The following is a 20,785-nucleotide window of genomic DNA, read 5'->3' on the forward strand; positions in this document are numbered from 1 at the left end:
TCCCCGGGGCCTCCTCCCGGTGGGACGTGCCCGGAACACCTCACCAGGGAGGCGTCTAGGAGGCATCCTGACCAGATGCCCGAGCCACCTCAACTGGCTCCTCTCGATGTGAAGGAGCAGCGGCTCTACTCTGAGTCCCTCCCGGATGACTGAGCTTCTCACCCTATCTCTAAGGGAGAGCCCAGCCACCCTACGGAGAAAACCCATTTCGGCCGCTTGTATCCGCGATCTCGTTCTTTCGGTCATGACCCAAAGCTCATGACCATAGATGAGGGTGGGAACGTAGATCGACCGGTAAATCGAGAGCTTCGCTTTTTGGCTCAGCTCTCTCTTCACCACGACGGACCGGTACAGCGCCCGCTTGACAGCAGACGCTGCGCCAATCCGCCTGTCGATCTCCCGCTCCCTTCTTCCCCCATTCGTGAACAAGATCCCGAGATACTTAAACTCCTCCACTTGGGGCAGGACACCCCCCCTGACCCGGAGAAGGCACTCTACCCTTTTCCGGCTCAAGACCATGGCCTCGGATTTGGAGGCACTGATCCTCATCCCGGCCGCGTCACACTCGGCTGCGAACCGCTCCAGCGAGAGCTGCAGATCACGATCTGATGAAGCCAAAAGGACCACATCGTCTGCAAAAAGCAGAGATGAGATCCTAAGGCCACCAAATCGGATCCCCTCAACACCTTGGCTGCGCCTAGAAATTCTGTCCATGAAAGTGATGAACAGAATCGGTGACAAAGGGCAGCCCTGGCGGAGTCCAACTCTCACCGGAAACGAGCCCGACTTACTGCCGGCAATGCGGACCAGACTCTGACACCGGTCATACAGGGACCTGACAGCCCGTATCAAAGGGCCCGGTACCCCATACTCCCGGAGAACCCCCCACAGGGCTCCCCGAGGGACACGGTCGAACGCCTTCTCCAGGTCCACAAAACACATGTAGACTGGTTGGGCGAACTCCCATGCACCCTCCAGGACCCTGCCGAGGGTGTAGAGCTGGTCCAGCGTTCCACGACCAGGACGAAAACCACACTGCTCTTCCTGAATCCGAGGTTCGACTATCCGACGGACCCTCCTCTCCAGGACCCCTGAATAGACCTTGCCAGGGAGGCTTAAGAGTGTGACCCCTCTATAATTGGAGCACACCCTCCGGTCCCCCTTTTTGAACAGGGGGACCACCACCCCAGTCTGCCAATCCAGGGGAACTGCCCCCGATGTCCATGCGACATTGCAGAGTCGCGTCAACCAACACAACCCTACAACATCCAGAGCCTTAAGGAACTCCGGGCGGATCTCATCCACCCCCGGGGCCCTGCCACCGAGGAGCTTTTTAACCACCTCGGCGACCTCGTCCCCAGAGATTGGAGAGCCCAACCCAGAGTCCCCAGGCTCCGCTTCCTCAGTGGAAGGCATGTTGGTGGGATTGAGGAGGTCTTCGAAGTACTCTGCCCACCGGCCCACAACGTCCCGAGTAGAGGTCAGCAGCACACCATCCCCACTATAAACAGTGTTGGTGCTGCACCGCTTCCCCCCCCTGAGACGCCGGATGGTGGACCAGAATCGCCTCGAAGCCGTACGGAAGTCTTTATATTCTTATAGTCTTTAATATTTGTATGATTTACAATCTTTAGCCTCCAGCAGCTGCATTAAGTTTTCAGTTAGTGTTTGTAAAGCAGTTTCAGGATAAATGGGTGAATTTTAATTATCTTCAGTGATCAGATCAAAGTTTGACCTTGACGTTGGTTTCTTTAAAGCTTCATGACTGAGAAAAGACAGCAAATATTTCTGCTCTCCGCAGCCACAGCCTGCCTTCCTCTGTTGTGATGGAACGCCAACTCTCATCTGTGTGATTTCACAGGTGTGTGTGTGCGTGTGTGTGTGTGTGTGTATTGATATGCGTGGCCCGGGGTGCCCTGTTAGAAACTAGCTGCATGCTGTCGGCCTTCAGGCGCAGCAGCTTGTGAGAGTTGGCATCCAAACGCCTCTCATGAGAAAAGTGCTTCTCATGCGGGTCAACGGCTTTTTAACGGCAACTCGCAGCAGAATCAGGAGAACCAAAAATAAACCATCTAACACGGAGCCAAACTCTGAAAAACACTTCGGATGCAAGAATTGACTTCCATCAAGCTACCTGAACCACAAACAGAAACAGCTTCTGCCTCCAGGATGGAGGGATGGAGGGATAGATGGATGGATAGATGCTGTTAATACATCATCCAGTCATCCATTTTTCCATCTCTCCATCCATGATGACCAAAATTGTTTCACTTCATTGAGTTTTATTCACATTTAATTCTGCAAATAAGGTAAATATCTACATGCACCAGCTTCTACCAGACAAACTGATAAATAAAATGCATTCATGAAGGAAATTGGGCATATTTCTGTTGACTCTAATGATATTTGACATTATGAAACTAATTGTTATATTTATAATTCAGTAATTAATAAAAGTTTAATTTTATTTATTCTTTTAATGGATGAACAGTTTATACATACATTTTGCACTTTAAACTGTATATTTTCACTCATGTTTGATTTTCTGATGGGGAAAATGTCCTGATGGAGCCCTTAAGTGATTTATTACAAAGATGCTCCTGCATGGCGTCTGCAGCAAAACATCCAGACACGTTTCTCTCCTGCCTGACAGGGAAACACGTTGAGTTCTGAGTTTCCTCCTCTGACCCGTATCGATGCTCTCTGACGGCCTCTCCTGGGATGACGCTAAACTAAACAACGCCCCCAACCTGAACGGGTTGTTGTATGCTGCACTGGATGTGCTCCGGTGCATGGAGACGATCTAAACAAGCACTCAGCAAAAAACTAAAAACAGTGAAGAGGGAGAAAAGTTACAGATCACATCAGGTGAAAAGCTGCTCTCATGGCTGCAGTTGGTTCCGACTGGAACCTTTGTATTCATATGTTTCCACTACAGCCCATAAATCTGATGCACAACTGACATCTGCTAAGAACAACGGCTCACTAGGGATTCATTTCTGTTTCTAAAACTGATCTGATTGGATGCTAGAAAAGACTATTGTTGTGCTAAACGGAGTTAGCTTATCAGCAAAGTTATTCAAACCTAAAATAGCATTTCAATAGCAGCTAACGCTAATGTCAGGCTCCACAGTCCACATTTCCAAAGAAGCTCCATGAATGATCAGGACTTCCTGAAAAAGATGACAGTTGGAGGACAGATTTAGATTGTTGTTGAACTCATGTCTGTTTATTTCTATAATCCAGCTTTCTGAATTGGTTTCTGAATTGAAAATGTTGCTCATTTTGTCAATATATCAGTTTTCGATTAAAATGTGATGAATTAATTGGAGATCTTTCAATAAATTTTAAGCTAAGTCCCATCACTAATATAGATACTCTATCAAAGATTTGGATCTTGAAATAAAAACAGCAGACTGACAGGAAGTCAAACCTGAAAATGTTGGCACATGAAGCCGTACCTGGACGCCTGTTCTGCCCCTCTGGAGGCCCGGGTCGGATTATCGGAGAATGAAACCTTTTGCCACTTGAATAAACCCGAGCATGTGGAACAGCTGCAGACGCTAACCCGCTCTGACAGGCTCAGGTGCTTTTGGCATTGTCTTAAAATGGAAATAAAGCAAACAGCTCCCAGCCCCTCCCCAGCGTGCATGACACCCAGCAGACGCTCACTCATTCCTCCTCTGCTTCATGGAGGAGAAGCAGAGGAAATACTCCAACTAATCGCCCTGCTTGACCCATTTTCTGCCCGTTGTTCTGGGACTGAGTGGAAAGTGACACTCATGATGAAACTGGATCGCTCTGAACTCCATTTGAACAAAAAGTCAAATCTGATGCTTCGTCCCATAAAATGATGTAATATTTTAGGAAAGTCTGAGATGAGTTGTTTTTATTCAGAAACACAAAAGTAAAATGAAAACAGCAAAGTTTGATTTGAAGAGAAGATTCAATGATTCATGCAAATTTCCCACATTAAACATAAAATGTGTCAGAAGTCCAGATGAAGATGTTCAGAGTGTTTACCTTCCAGAGCATCAGGAGGAGCGTGGACATGCTGGGGGGGGGCGCCTTCCTGCAGCGCATCGCTGGCAGCTAGGGGGAAGCTCTGCCCCTCTCATCCTCCACGTCCAGGTCGGCTGCCTCGTCTGCCCGGCGCTCCCGCTTTCGGCTCTCTGGTTGCACGGCGGCTCCTGCTGCGCTCCAGCGTCTCCGCCGCAAATTTCATCTCACTGGTCGCCAAGTTTCAGCCGCTGTCACTTTCCCCCCATCAGCGCTGAGCCGCCGCCTCTCGCTCCGCTCTCCTCCTCTTGTCTGTGGAAGGATGATGTCAAGTTGAAGAATAGTGAGTTGATGTGCAGACGGGGGTGGGAGAGGAGCCGAGCCGCTTCATGTGAATGTTTTCATCTTCTTTTGTCTCCAAACAGGAGAAGCTGTCGGCGTTTTCTCTGCTTCCTCTCAGCTAAACTTTCTCAGATGTTTGGTTCATTTTGAGGCTTTTGAGTGTTTCACACCGAAAAAGTGATTCTTTCTCCACTTGGATGTGTCTCCTTGTGTTGGCAGAAGATGAACACTGACTGGTTTTAAGGAGGAGGAGGAGGAGGAGAAAGAGAAGGAGGAGGACAAAGAGAAGGAGGAGGAAAAGGAGAAGGACAAAGAGGAGGAGGAGAAAGCGGCGGAGGCAGGCGGCTACTGAAGGAACCAGTCGGCTCACGCTGACGCCGTCCTGGTTGCTTTCCTTCCGCAGGCCAGAGGTATCCCCTGCTCCCTCCCCGCCGCACATATTAATGCTGCCACGGTTGCCTAGCAACGGCTCCGGGGAGCCTCACGCCGCCTGACGACAGGCAGAGTCCGGGATGAAGGGCGAGAGTTTCCCCCGCTTTTATTTTGGTTTTTACTAGAATGTGTGTATGATCACTTCTGATAAAAATAACCTGCAGAGTTTGTAGAATAAACCCAAAAACTGCTTCAATGTATTTTCACTCCAGTAAAAGTAAAAAGTATCCATCCAAGAAATTATTTGATAAAAGCCGAGTCAAGAGCCGAGTAACTGGTCAAAACTGTTTTCCAAATCAGTTTCTTTCAGAATAAAACTGGTGATTTTTTGGTTAAAACGATTTCGTTTAGTGAATTTACTCAGTGAGTTGAGGATCGAGTAGCAATACTTTAAATACTCCTCCTGTAACAAGTTACTTCTCCACTCTGCTGATCTCTGTGACTGTTTTACTGCGACGGAGCATCTAACGTCCTGAAATCACAGACAGAACAAAAAGGTTCTGTCGACTCACCAGAATGAAAATCAGATTTTAATAGGACTTCAAAGAAAACTTCAAAGATCACATTTATTCTGCATTTTTATTGATTTCACCAAAAGCTTGACCAACCATGCAGTACATTTACTATTTCCTAGTTACGGTTAGCTCAACGTAATCTAACTGTGCAGCCACCGGTTGCCATGGCGATGCTTTATGCTTTTATGATAATGTTTGTGTTTTGTTTGTCACTCTGCTGCCAAACAAATGATTTAAGATTAACTGGAGCATCTTTTATTCTGACTTCATCAGGGAAAGTCAAACTTTTTAAGAATAATTTTAAATAACTCGGATCTGTCAAGGGACTAGATAAAAATCTGATTAATTTTGAAAAGTATATAAATGAGATATTGAATATTTTCACTTTTTCCTCCATCTCCCTCAGGTTTGAATCGGAGCGCTGCAGGTTAACAGGAGGATCTGCCACAGCCTGAGTGAACCGGAGGGAGCGAGCAGAGGGAGGGCGATTACTGGGACACAGAAACGGTGAGTCTGATTAACTGGATGTGAAACAGCTGGAGCGAGAGCATGAACTGAAAAGGACAAAACAAGATCAGAGAATCAACTGGACAGAAGCAAACAAGAGAACACAAAAATACCAAATGACAAAAAGTCAGAACCAAAGAATAAAAGGATCATGATGATCCTAAAGGGCATAATATCATAATCCAAACAAATTTTACTTTTTAACCTTGTTCAACTGAGAAATATGTCAAAAGATGCGACAGAAAACAACAACAAGGTGCTATTTTTATGTAAACAATCCCTAATGGAGAGCTAAATATTAACTTAAATATGGTTCAAGCTGTTATTCTTCTCTGTAGAATCCGTTTAACTTTGTGATGTCAGTTCTTCACTGTAATCTTTGACTTTCTTGTGTTGAGCTTTTTCTGATTCCTGCTGCTTAAGAGAGAAAACTCACATCATCACAAAGTCGTGTTAAGTTTGGGTTTGTCAGATTTATTCCCTTCCAAGCATCAGAGTTGGAGCTCAGCACAAATCGGTCTGTTACAGGAAAGGAGGAGGAGTTTTCATGGTTCATGTTTGAGTTTTACTTTATGTATGAAGAGCTCAGAAATGTGTCAGGGCTGCAGAGAGGCCATCTGATCAACATGCACTGTAAATAACAACATTGTATTTAATTGAAAATAGTAAGTAGTCTTAAATCAGTTTCATCAACACTTTTAAAAAGTTACTTGGACTTTATGGAAGGACAAATATATATGATGCAATAATTGATTCTGTTGAGGCGTTTGGTTTATATGTGACAGTAGGAATTGGCCAGCAAGGTATCCCACAATGCATTGGGCCACAGTAACTAAATAAGCCAGTTATTTTCTTTAAACTATTTTAAGTTGTTTAAGATGAAAACGTCCAAAGCTTCATCTGTGCAGTCAGTTCATGAGGAATGAAGCTGCTTTCGTTTATTAGCTCGTTTTTAGCATTAATGCAACTCAAATGATCAAGTTAGTCGAGTCGTTTAAACGGAAGAAGCTCAACTTGCACGTATTAACATGTTGTTGATTTGAGTTGATTTTTTTTAAGTAAGGTGGACTAATTAGATTTTACAGTGTGGATCCGATGTGAAAAACCTGCAGGATGTTTCTTCAGGACAGGAAGTCCTCTCTGTCCGCCTCGTTCCGTCTTCAGAATGAAGGACAAAAGCTTTTAGCGCTGACAGACTCACCGGCTGTCGCTGAGAAGAAACAGCTCAGAGGCCAAACCTCCCAGTTGTAATATATTTTAAAAAGTCACTTTTACTACTTGAATATTTATAGTTTTTCATTCATTTACATTTCGGCCTTTGGCTCCTGCAGACAGATATATCTTTCAAGTAAAGATGGTAGAATAAATGCAGCTTTTAAAATGTCAAACTGTAACTTTTGGTGTCAAAACTTGCTTTCATTTTCCCAGACGATATTTTGATTTGTTATTTATTGCCGACAGATTACAGAACTGCAGACATTAAACTAAGAAGCTCGCTGTCATTTATAGTCAAAGTAAAATATTTGTTATTTCAGCAAAATGCGTAAAAATTCAGACTCAGATAGTGTGAAATTAAATAAAGCAGACGTCCCTTCGACCAGTGTGTCATTATGCAGATGAGTTTGCTGCTAAAGGAAATGTTTGGAATGTGAAACGGCCGGCCAACAAATTAGTTGAGACTTGACGTTGCTTTACGCTTGAATCAACCCAGAATGGACGGCAATAAAAATGGAAATGTTAGCGAAACGTCCTCCTTTGACCGAAATCAGCAGTGTGCATAATGTTTACGGCCAACATCCGATCCCTCAGCATAAACCAAGCGACTTCCGCTGCCTGGGTGGACATTTATAACAATTAATCAGAGAGCCGTCGAATTTGTTCTTGTCATCCAGTCACTAAATTACATCTTCCTGCGACTCCATGATAATCACATCGCTCCTCTGGCAGAACCAGAGCCATGATCACACCGGCTGTGTTTTCAACCTGACCAGAAAACGGTCAGTTACAGCCTTTCACACCAGGCTGAGGAAACAAACAGGGGTTTTCTGACAATCTTTAATATTAATATTAGTAATTTCCCAATCAATATTTCACTAAAAGCCAAACCAGCTGCGTGACAGAAGGTGTTTAACCACCAGAGCTTAGAAACACATCAGATTCTCGTTATAATGACAAACTTTACTGCTATAGCGAGGTATGAGATTTATCAAAATATCTCCTCTAAATAAGAAAAGTCGCAATATGAAAACAGCCAAACCTGTTGGGATGTTAAAATGTCACCAAAACAAAAACGCTTCTCATTTTAACAGGTTCTGTATCTCGTTACAACATGAACGTTTCTAATTATAACGCAAAAGTGGGGTAGGGTTAATTAATTTATTTCCAAGTTTTGGTATTTAAAAGCTTCCATATAAGTCCGATGTATGGAAGCAGCAGCATCTCTTCAAAAGTTTTCTCGTCAAAATGAGATACTGCTGCTTGTTTTCGGGTTTTGGCATTTAAACACTTCCATACAAATGAGTCCAAAATTTATTTATTTATTTATATTTTTTTTTTGTTCGACTTGTACGGTACTCTGAGAGAAAAGTGTGATAAGCTGCTCCATCTTCTGCCCCAAAACAATAAAGTCATTGTGGAAAATATTAAAGTTTAATCCGTCAGTTTTGATGGTTAGTGTTTGTCTGCAGTTTACATTTTTACATTTAAAGCAAAGTTTTAACTGAATGGAGAGACATCAATTATAAATTAGAACCTCACATCAACTGTAAAACTGGCTGTATGCACAAAAACTGTACCTCTGCGGCTCGCTCACACACACACACACACGCACACACACACACACACACGCCCACGCGCGCGCACACGCCCACCCACCAGCCACTCAGCGCTCACCTTAAAGGTTGCAGCTGTAAGAAGAAACAACAGTGTAAATATTTAACGTTTTCCCTAAATAGAAGGAAGTTAAACGATGTCCAGGTGAGCCGCGATTACTTCAAGTTCATCACGTAAAAAGCAGAATCTTTCAATACCTGGAATCAGATGGAAGTCAAATGATGTTTTATTAGTTTTACTTTCTACTTACGAAACATTAACCACAGACTGGATTTTTTGTTTATTAGTGGAAACATTTAGGTATTTTACCATCAATCCCAACAATATGTTTCATTTCCAGGTGTTCAGACTCGGTGCCTCAGTGGTGCAGCTTAGAAATGACAGAGAAGTGAATTTAAATAAAGTCTCCAGTTTAACTTCATTTAAGTTTTTCTTCTTTAATCTTTCATTTCATGAAGTAAAGGACACAGAAACCTTGATGCATAACTGTGTGGAAAAATCTTTCACCCTCATGAACTTCCCTTAATGTTTTGTTTTAGTTTCAAGGGTAGAGTTAATGAAACCTGAGAGTCCTCCCAATCCAGATTAATGGAGACGTAATCTCTAATTAATACCAGTTTCTCTTTCTTCTCTCGGTTTGTGTTCGCATGTTAAAGCCCTGATTTGTCCTTCAGCGGACGCGGCTCAATGTTCAGCTCATTAACTACCAAACCAGCACAAAGTTCAGCCCCGTAAACAAAAACGACCTCCAGTCCAAAACACTTTGATATCAATGCAAATCCAGACACCTGGAACATTTTGGTCGTATTAAAGCTTTGTATCTTTGTAAGAAAGACGTCTGTGAGCTGAGGAAGTCCTCCGTCTCCACATGAGCCTTATGTTTTATTTCTCTCCTGAGGAGCAGCAGGAAATGGCAGAAAGTTAAGCGAGATCCTGCAATGCTAACAGTGCCACGGCTGCCATTAATCCTAATTAGCAGGGAACATGACAGCAGCATATGGGAGTCCTCCACTCAGCCCAGGCTGCTCTCTCAACCTTTTCCTGTTGCTGAAGCAGAGGAGTAAAAATCTGAGCTTTTAACTGCGTTTTCTTCCTTCCCTGCCTGGGAGAGACAGATGGGAGGCGAGCGCAGGCCGGACGCTGGAAATGTTGATCTTGTCGTAATGGGAACCATAGTAACCTCAAAACTGGTGATGCATGTCGGCTGAGGCAGAAAGAAAAACTATTAAAGATTGATTTGAAAGTTTTCAGGTGTGTTTGCTTCTGCCTTGGTGGCCGAGTAGCTTAAAGGAGGACCAGAAGGAAAAACAGGGAAAAACTAAAACATTCAGAAACGCTTCAAACAAGATTATAGGGAAGTATTGGGCATTTCTGTCCAGTTATTCCACTGGAAATGAAATTATACATATTCACTGGAAGGTCATCTTTCTTAAAGTAGCTGCTGTGATTCATTCTCAGCTTTTGGGGAGCCGTTCATAAAGTTACAGTCAAATATCAACAGCAATAATTTTAGTTATTTAATCATACAAGAAAAAATGGGGGTTAATTTTTCAGTCATATGTTCACCATGTTGTTCATTCATTTATAAATGTCACAGTTTCAAACTAAATATCTAGCTGACTGAACATTTAGCTAACAAACTAAATATTTAGCTGTAAACTAAATGTTTTCCTTGCTAACTAAGTACTTAGTTTCTAAAGTTACACAGTTAATAAGTACTTGGTTAACCAGCTAAAAAATTTGCTCCAAACTGAATAATTACTGTGAAGCTAAATGTTTAGCTAAATATTTAGTTTGCTAACTAAATATCTAGTTAGCTAGCTAAATATTTAGCTCCAAACTGGATATTTAATTAGCAGGTTAAACGCTTTTTCTTTAAATATTCAGTCTGGAGCTAAATATTTGTCTCTTCTGTTTTTATGACAGTGTAACAAAAGCAAACCATTTGCTCAAGTCGCGGTTTTCCCTTTTCCTTGTGAAACTTTATCTACCGCACTTTTTCCTTACACAAAACTTTCCACTAATAACAGCCATAGTCTTTCCCGATAGGTTTTTGGGGTTCGCCTGCCTGTGGCGGATGTTGATGACTTTCTGCTGTCATCAGATCCTGTCAGAGAGAACATGACCATAACATTTCTGTTATTTTATTATACATCAACAAAATGTTGCTTTTATGGAAATGGTGGTGGTCAAACGTTGAATCTTTACATTTTTAAATAAGAAAACGCTTCTTTAGAAAAGACTTGCTGTAGCTTCTTTCTAAAACTTGTATTTCTAACCTCTTTTATTCTTAGAAGCTGTGAAACTGGAACCTCGTTCCCAAGACGGCCAACATCTGCGTCAACATTTATATCTGTGTCTAATTATAACAGAAATACAGGAAAAGTGTTAAAATTCACATAAATACCCCTTCAGCTGTGGCTATAAATTATTTTACTGGGAGTTTCTGCAAAAACAAAACCTCTTCCTGAGCCAGTGTTGGCGCTAAAAGCAGCTTTAGCCTTTAGCTGTAGGACATTTCAGCGGAGGTCATCTCCATGCGCCTGATTTTAACAGATACAAATAATACTTTATCTGGTGTATTTGGAGATTTCTTCAGGCACATACATGGAGGAAATATTCCCAGTTACATTAGAAACCTGTGCAGACGTTTGCTGAGAACGGTTCCTCCAGCAGCTTCTCGCTGTTCTGGGATCAGACGTAACGCTGAGGGAGCAGCAATAAATCATCTGTTTCAAAGAAAAGCATCATAACAGCTCATGGCGAAGTCGATGCTGGGATAATTCAATGTTTATTCAAGTTGGTCTTTATAAAAATCTGATTCATTAAGTAGATTCCTCCCTGAACACCTTTAATCCAGCCACTGAATATACAGACCGGACTACAAATGCTTTAAGAAAACCTTCCTCAGGCTAGTAGATAATAAGGTTGATAATCAAGGCCGGAGCAGCGTTAGCGCTGCTCTGAACCCCCCACATTCAGATGATCCAGCTTGGATCAGTAAGTAGGGCACTGGGAGAGAGAAGCAGATCATTATCTGGTGGAAAAATAAAGTGTTGAACTGATTCTGGCAATTCAAACACACAAAAGCCTCTTTTTACTTTTGCTCCTGTGGGAGGAAGAAAAAGTTCATCAACATCAAGCAGAATGCATCTCTCTCTCCCTCTATAAAGCAAAATGGCACCGTCTGTTTTACAATTTATTTTGCAGTAAATCATAATTTAATTGGATAAAACATGTAGGACGATAGAGTAACATCCTGCAGGATGGAGGAGAAATAATGAAACTATTTCAGTTTGATCTGTTTTATTTTAAGAACCAGTGAATGTTCTGCCTTCATCTACATTTTTTTCTTCTGAATAAATTTACACATCCTCACTAACCTGAACTTGCAGCTGTGACTCCTGAATTTTCCCACTGTGAGACAATAAATGATATTTCTATTCTATTCTGAGACGGACGTTAACATTTGAACATGGATGATGGAGAAACTCAGCTGATCTGACGGCAGTAAAAACAGAACCAGATAAACGTGTCTGCTGTTTTCTTCTGGTTCATCAGGTGATTCAGGAGAATTTACTTCCTCTTTTATTCAGACTTTGTATTTTGCATACTTTTAATGTAGCCATGTTAATGAACTGGAGCTGTTTTTTAGTTTTTAGGGTTTTTTGGATACGTTGGATTTATGTTTTTGGTTTCATTGTTTTAAACCTGACGGATCATTGAGTGAAAGATTTTCATCATTAAAACGTTTCATTCAGACGACATGATCGCTCTGAGGTGCAGAGTTCATCACGCCGCCGTTTCCACAGGCTCAGAGTGAACACATGAAAGGTTAAAGTTCATGTCTTGTTTCATAACCGCATAAAAGTTTTAGGAGGCGTTAGAGGGGAAATCTTCAAACCCTCTTCATGGACAGATGAGAACTTTGTTGAATAAAAACCCAAAATATTTTGTTCAAAGACGATTCTATAAAATATACAAGAAGCTATAAAAAAATACTCCAATATTCTGGCATTTGTCAGAAAATATTTTTATAATTTAACGGCTTATTTATGCATCAGACTTTAAAAGATTTGTATTATTTTTATACAGTTTTTGTAAATATCTGTTTTCAGAGTTAATCTGTCTCCAAATCCAAGTTTTTTACAGAGAAATTCTGCAGATTAAAGGATTAAAAAGTTTTGTAATTTAAAGATGAGCCTAAAGAGGAACTGCTGTCCACAGCGTCACATCTCCTCCTCCTGCTGCTGCTGCTGCTTCTCTTTCACTTCTGAAGCTTTTTTCCTTGAAAACTGAATCAAACAAACTTCAAGAGCCGATCTGCAGTCAGAACCTCGGACCCCTGCTGTGTCTCCTCACACTGTCAGCATCTAGGACAAAAAGTCACTTCAACAAACTGCAGCTGCATCGAAGGTTTTCTCCTCCACAGCTGAACAATGCAACCATCACCGTAGAAATGTGACAAACATCTACAAATCTGGTGTTACTATTTATTATTTAGTTTTACTTCATAGCTCTGAATTTATCAACTAGAATCAAAAATTTATTTTAAAATTTAATACATCATGTGGAATAAGTTATACATATGTTAATTTTTAACTATTTCACTTAATAGTTAAAAACGTAATAGGAGTTATTTTTATCACTTCTAATTATTCAGCTCACAAAGAATTGGATAAAACCCAAACTGTTTCTGAATGCAGCGCATCTGAAATAGGGCTGCAGCTAACAATTATATTAGTTATCGATTAATCTAATCTATCAATTATTCTGATGATTAACCGATTAATTGGATAAAAACATAACATTTTTATGATTTGTAGTTTAAGCCTTTTTATACGATATTACATTAAAACATGCAAATAAATAAATCATAAATGTGAAAAGCTCAGCCCTTTCTGCTTGACTGAACATAAATAGTGTGTATGGATGATTTATTGAGTATTTGTAATCAATAACTGGATGTAAAAAGTCCTTAATAGGATATTTTAATCATAATTTGAACCAGGGAAGCAAAAAATACCAGGAATTCTGGATAAAATATATTTACAGACAAAAGGTTTTTAATCTCAAATATGTAGATATATATTGTACATTTCTGGTTTAATTACTGCTCTGATGATGACATTATTTCAGCAGTTGAGTCACTTAAAGATTAATCAATTCCTAAATTATTTGACGATTATTTCAGTAATCGATTAATCACGATTAATCGTTTCGTTTGTTAAGAATGGTTTCATTCAGCAGTGACCCAGCTGGGCCGCAGCGCCTCAATCAGCCGAGGAAATTCATTAAAATCCGTCTTCATTTAAGCTGTGATCTGTACCGATCAATTGATCGGCTCTCATTGATCGGGCTGGCTGAGTCTCTGCAGACCGCCTGGTTTAAAAAATCCATCTGGATTGTTGGAAAAAGTGTTTTAAAATCAGCCGGAGCTTCATTTCTGCCCTGTGCGTTTATTATTATCGCCCTGCCGATGCTAATGAGGCTCCAGAACAACATGGTGAATATCCTGCAGAGTAACGGTGATAAATTCCTGCTCTGCTCCAAACCACCCAAACTTCACAGCCGGAATAAACACAGATCCAAACAATAGGAAATCATTTCATTTAACTGGAGGAGAAAAACAACAAACACAAAGAAAATCAAATGAGGAAGAAATAAAAACATACGATTCCAGTTCCAGCTGAGCGTCAGACCTGAGTCTAGCGCCACCAGCAGGCTGGACACAGTGTAGCAGATTACAGAGAGGAGTCTGGACGGCTGCACAGCTTTAATAACAGGAGTAGACATAAATCCTTGGAAATCATTTTCACATGAACTTTAGCTGGATCGATTTTTGATTAGAACTTTTTACCTATTTATCTGAAGTCAGTCCACCAATGACACAAAATGCAACATATGATTTTGTAAAAACAAGAATTATGTGGAATAAAAGTTAAAGTTCCTCAGCGGTTGAGCAGAAGCGTCCCGAACAGAAGCCAAGAGTCCCTGGTTCGATTCCCAGCCCGGCACTACTTCCTGTCCACTGACTGGTGAATAAAGGCCACTGGACAAAAACCTTTAAGAAACAATAATTTATTGTACATTTCTTACACTGTAATCCTTATATGACTTGTTTTGTTCATTGCATGTGTAATAATCCAGGTTGGGGGTTTTGGTCTTCACTCACCTTTGTGTGAGAGGTCAGTGACATTTTTTCTTCTGGTTTTCCTGAATTTGGAAGTTATTTTTCAGAAGTGAAAGACCGTTTGGTCCGCCCGGGGCGGCTATAAAAAGCGGTTTGACATGAATTGTAAATGAGTGAATACTGTGGATCTGAGCGTCCATCGACACAGCACTGCTCCAGCCCTTTTTTCTGCTTACTTCGGTTTAATACTGTCTTGTAAGCATACCTAAATGTTAATAATTCGGCTGCTTGCAGATGCATTTTCAGCGAGCTCTCTGTTTTCTTGCAGACTCAAAGGCCTTGAACTGTCAGTGTCTTCTCCCTGGAGTGCACACAGCACTCTGTATCAACTTTCTGGATCAGCAGCTTTGATAATAATCTGACCTCACCTGTTTGGTTGACTTGGGGAGCTATGATTTTCATTCTGCATGCTGGGTGAACACCGCTGAGGTGGGAGGGAGTTTTCATTCTGCAGCCAGAGCTCTGCTTTATTTCACAAAAGGGATTTTGTGACAACAACGTCGCCTGCAGCATCGTTCTTTTATTCATTCTCATTGTGTTGCTCATCAATTAAAGGCCGGCATCCAGCTCAGTTCCTCCAGCTCAAAGGTCGCAGTGTCACGGTGAGGCGCTGGTGATAAACGTGAACTTTGGCAAAAGTCAAACACGGCTTGGTTCGTATAAACTGAAGAAGCTTTAATGCATCATAGCAGCAGCAGTAAGAGCTGAACGGAGCTGCAGCTGATCTATCTGCTGTGGCGTTTCAGAGAGCGGCTGACAGACCTGAAGTAGGTTATGTTTGCTCCTGCATTAATCCACTCTGAAGGTCCGGGGCGCATCTGGCTCTGTTTGTGCCTCGGCTCCCTCCTGGAGGCGCCGTTTTCCTCATCAGGCCTCCTTCCCCTGCACTCGGCTTCACCGTCCTGACAGGACACCAGGGCAGCACTTTTTCCTTAAACTTTTCACTCCAAACTACTCAACATGTTAGTATGTTTGGTCCAGATCAGGACATTTCTTCTAATTTCTATTTGGGGAAGTATTAAACAAAATCCACTTTTATATCTTTACATCATGTTAATGTTACCTTTTTGGCATGTTTCCATGGCAACCATTTTGGGTTCCTAATACGAAGCTCCGCCTGCTGCTAGCTCCTCCAGACTAGCAGCAGCAGCTGGTGGAACTGAGCTTCTGCTGAGCTCCTAAGAACAGTTATAAACGGCATAATGGAGAAGTTTTGCTGTGATGAGGTAATAAAAGGGGAATGTTGGAAAGTGCAGGAGGTTCTTAAAGAGATGGGCATCAGATGTGATGATGATGGAAAGTAAAGTTTCTTTTAAGTTGTTTTTGATCAATCAAATTTGATTTGTATAGCACATTTCAGCAGCAAGGCATTTAAAGAGGTTTACATCATAACAAACACAAAAACACAGAGTCATGCAACATAGAATCAACAATCAAAACACGACATTAAGTCAAGTTCCATCATTAAATTTGTAATTTATTACATTTCAAATAAAACTAAACAGGTGGGTTTTTAGTCGAGATTTAAAAGAAGTCAGTGTTTCGGCTGTTTTACAGTTTTCTGGAAGTTTGTTCCAAATTTGTGGTGCATAGATGCTGAAAGCTGCTTCTCCTCGTTTGGTTCTGGTTCTGGGGATGCAGAGCAGAACCAGAACCAGAACCTGAGAGGTCTGGAAGGTTGATACAACAACAGCAGATCAACTGAAGCTGTGCATTGACTCTAGATCTATAACTCTAGATCCATAACTCTAGATCTATAACTCTAGATCCATAACTCTAGATCTATAACTCTAGATCCATAACTCTAGATCTATAACTCTAGATCTATAACTCTAGATCGTTCCTCTTTAGGTCCAAAAATAATAACTTCAGTTGATACAACTTTAAATAAATTTTAGTTCTTTTAACTGAAAGTCCCTCCAGTTTTTATTATTCCATGATTATGGAAATTCACGAATATTTTAGATAATCCACAACTGAGTTTAAAAACAAATTTTTTGCAAAAATAGTTAAAAACATTGGATTTCAGTGAATGCTAACTTACTCATTTTTGTCAGTTAATATCAGACATTTTCTGGAAAAAACAAAGTTTTTGAGCTCCAAAAGATGAAAAAACTGAAAATTTCTAAAAGTGAAAAAGAAATTATTTATAAATTTCCCTTTTTTTTTTTTTAGATTAATTTCAAATTTTCTGAGTTTTCTAGCAAATATTCAATTATTGGAGTTCTTTTTTTTTGTTCTTTATTATTATTTTCTGTGATTAATCACAAAATTTCTGAGTTTTTTGGTGGAACTGCGCTCCTTTTGTCTGTCTACAGTGGACCCTAATACGTCATACATTGTCTGTTTTTAAAAGCAGTAATTACAGATGTGGAATAAATAATAAAACTGTAGATACATGAATACTCCAAACGCCTGGTCAGGGTTCCAGGAGCAGAGCGTCTGCAGCCCGATGGATAAATGGGCAGGAATTACACCTGTGAGCGAGGCTGAAACCCGTTGCCTCGCCGTTTTCAGATTTATGAGCGCCTCTGCAGCCGCCGCTAACTCACTGGGAAAACACTGCTACAGAGAAAAAGCAGGTTTCCTCAACACTTTGCTCTAGTTTTGTGAAGACGCATGCACTTCCGCTGTCGTTCAGAGGAGGTTGTAAAAGTGAAGTGCTGCATGCAGCATACTGATCACAGCGTCAGGCTGGGGTTAAATGAGGGGCAAACGCTTCTTCACTCTGACATGTTCTGCCCTCAAAGAGCTTTTAACGTCGCAGGTTTGCACTGAAACATGTTGCCATGCAGGACTAGAAACATTTTTAAGTGGATTAGTGAAAAATTTCATACATTTCCTTATATTTTTGGATGATAAACAAAAACAGAAACCTAAAATAAAACCAGGGATAAAAGTTGATTTGCTGATTCAGTTCTTTGGGCGATCCAGAACCGATCCTGCTGCTCTTGTTCTGTTTGTCTTATCGGAGCTCAGCGGACTGAGCTGAATTATTCAACGCTTCCAGCAGCGTCTCTCTCTCTTCGCACCGACCTACTTTCTATCAGAAGTTTGCAGGTTGGGTGGGAGGGCTGGAGACGGGCAGCCCTGTTGGCCATCAGGCCCGGTTCAGAAGAACCTCTGTCTACATCATCGGCCTCTGGCTGCCTTTAGGCTGAATAAAACATCAAACCAGCTGCAATGTGTTGGATTTGTACTGACTGTGGATTTTATGTTCCCTTTGGACATGGTTGGTGTAAAAATAATTTTAAAAAAAGACGATTGAAGTTGAACAAAGAATTGGATTTAAACTCCCAGGATGAAGATTCAGGTAGATTCCAGTTAAAACAGAAAACGAACTTTAATTCTGGTGTTTTATGTTAGCTGGAGGTGTTAAACTGCTCCAGCAGAAGTCGAGCTCAGAGCAGGTCAGTTCTAGTTTTCCATTGAGTTCATCTCTGGAGAAACTTTCTGCTCCGCCTGGTTCTCCGCCTGGAATCACTGGTTTTTATGGAGCGCAGGAGGAAAGTGAACCAGGATTTTGGTAAATTCATGAAGCCGCCCTCCATCGCTAACAGCTCGCTAAAAGTTTGCATCCATTTTTAATGCCCCCCAACCTCTGCATGGCTTAAACTCTGACCAGTTTTTCAGACTAAACTTTTCCAGATTCCATCACTTTACAACAAGTTTCAACTTGGATATTATTTGGATTTTATGTGCAGAACCAAAACAAAGAGGCGCATAGTTATCACACAGAAAGGAAATGATTCAAAGTTTTCATACATGTTTTTCTACAGATCATAATCTAAAGAGTGTATTCACATTAAATCTTAATAAAAACAAAACATTTAAATATAAATCTAACATTCCTTCTGGAAAAAGGGGAGACTTAAACTGTTATCTTTGTTTCTGTTTTTTTCCCAGAGTCACCAACAGATGCCGAGCACAACAAGAAGGATTTAAAGAAATTCTCCTTCAGAGGGACGACAGAGAGGAAGAAGTGAGTCGAAGAATCGATGCTGTGATTCGTCTGTCTGGAAACCGGGTCAGATTATCCAACATTCAGGAAAATAAAACCCAGATGATGATGCAGGTGCAGCTCTGAGTCTGACCTCATGTTGGCCTCAGTTTGTGAAGAAAATCCCTGCAGGAGGTTTTCCTCGCTGCTGCGCTGCCTGTTTGCAGCTTCTGCTGAAAACACTAAATTATAATCCGTTCATCTGGTTATTAATACATAAACTGAGAAAATGATTTAGTAAAACACTCTTTCTTCTGAAACACTTGGAAAAATGATCAAATAAAATAACCCAATAGATAAAAGATTGTTTTATGTTTACAGATCCTAACGTTGTAGCAAACCTCTTTACTCTCATACCTCTAAATAAAATCCAGTCCAACAAAATGCTGAATCAGTAAATGCAGGTCAGCTCTGTTTAATGTGGAATGCTCTCCATAGATCTCATCTTCATGGAAAAATGGAAACAAAACTATTGCTGAAGGATAATAACAATAAATCCTGCTTAATGTTTGAGACACGGCATGTAGAAGAAGGTGATCCGGTCAGCAGCCGCAAAAACTGAAAGATTTAGCCGACATCTGAAATAGTTAGCTTGATGCTAATGCTAATTAATTAGCTCAAAACGTAGCATTTAGCTCTGAACTAGCTAAAAATGTTGTTAGCTAAGAGCTAAATATTTAGCTAAAATGCAAATTGATTCAAACCTAAACATTTAGTTTTTAAACTAAATTTAGTTTTTAAACTAAATGTTTAACTGGTGAAAATATGAGATCAATAAATGAACCCCTTTTTTTCATGACTGATCTACAGCTGAGTGGTTCTGTGAATTAAAGCATGCTTTAATGTGTTACAATGGCCTAGTCAAAGTATTAAACAAAATTGATGTTTGTTTTGGTGGAGCCACTTTAAAAACTGAAGCTCCAAACAGCTGATGACGCCGTCCGCCGCTAACAAACACGGCTAAAGGTCAAACTGTCCTCTGGTGGACGCGTCTCCACCCAGAGGACAGCATGCCGCCGCTCTGAGTGTTACCAACAATCCGTCACAGTGAATTAAATCTGCAGTAAGAGAAGCCAAGGTGTGATTTGGATAGGGGTCAAAGGTCAACCCAGGCGGCCGTCACGCCTGTTAATACCGTCTAAATGAGACAATGTCCACTGACGTGCTGCTGGAGACTCATCAGGGAAGGAAACGCTCAGGTCTGCCGACGCTTCATCTGAACAAACATGAATAACAAAAATTATTTGTTGTAAATATAAAAACAAAACTTTGTCCGGTTCAAATGTTCGGATCGCTCCAGGATTTACTCAGCGGCAGATTGGACCTGGATAAGTGCTGATGATTACATCTGTGTGTCACTGCTGAGTTTCCTGGAGCTGTGTCGTTACGTTCTGGGTCTGTGGAGTTCAGGAAGGATCGGCAGCATGGACCGGCCCACCTGGGATCAGAGCGGCCGTGACGTTTCAGCGGCGCGGCAGGGCAATTATCCTCCATGCCAGCAGCAACGCAGCAACTTCTCCCTCTGTTGCTCTTCAGCTCCTCAAATCTTTGGTTTCTGCACTGATTCTAGTGGAAATGAAGCAAAGATATACTGTATCTGACTGCTTATCAGTCCAAAACTGGCTGTTAGGTGATCAGATGGACAGTAGGGGGTGCTAGAGCGCCTGGCCTTTTTCCTCTGGACAAACAAAGTGCCCTTCTGAAATCAACCACAAGCATCAATGGATTTTATTGATCAAGCAGCACAAAGGACAGCAGTGAATAACTGAAGAGAGGGAAACTTTCACATAGTTTCTGATGTTTCTGTATTATTAAAAATCTGAAAAGTTTTTATATATTTCTATTTTCTGCTGTTTTTCTCTACCAGCTTTTCTCATGGATGGAGAACTTCTGTGAATGTCAGTTTTCGAGTCTTGCCCAGATATTATAAATCTCACATTGATTTAGAGCTGGACTTTGACTAGA

The 20,785-nt window shown here is 41.2% G+C and overlaps 1 long non-coding RNA gene across 2 annotated transcripts in view; it reads left to right on the top strand.

Moving 5' to 3' along the window:
* LOC116709632 (uncharacterized) overlaps positions 1–19,204 on the top strand; it is a 35,123-nt gene extending 15,919 nt beyond the window's left edge. The window contains exons 1-4 of one of the 2 annotated variants that reach the window (XR_004336919.1): positions 4,233–4,342; positions 4,561–4,751; positions 5,695–5,795; positions 18,727–19,204. This is a non-coding gene — a long non-coding RNA (uncharacterized LOC116709632). Of the gene's footprint in view, positions 1–4,232; positions 4,343–4,560; positions 4,752–5,694; positions 5,796–18,726 lie in introns of those variants that run through there. The other variant, XR_004336918.1, reaches the window with a different exon arrangement.
* Positions 19,205–20,785: the final 1,581 nt, after the last annotated feature.

This window comes from Xiphophorus hellerii, chromosome 19 (genome assembly GCF_003331165.1).
Source record: "Xiphophorus hellerii strain 12219 chromosome 19, Xiphophorus_hellerii-4.1, whole genome shotgun sequence".
In the NCBI taxonomy this organism is placed as follows: Eukaryota; Metazoa; Chordata; class Actinopteri; order Cyprinodontiformes; family Poeciliidae; genus Xiphophorus; species Xiphophorus hellerii.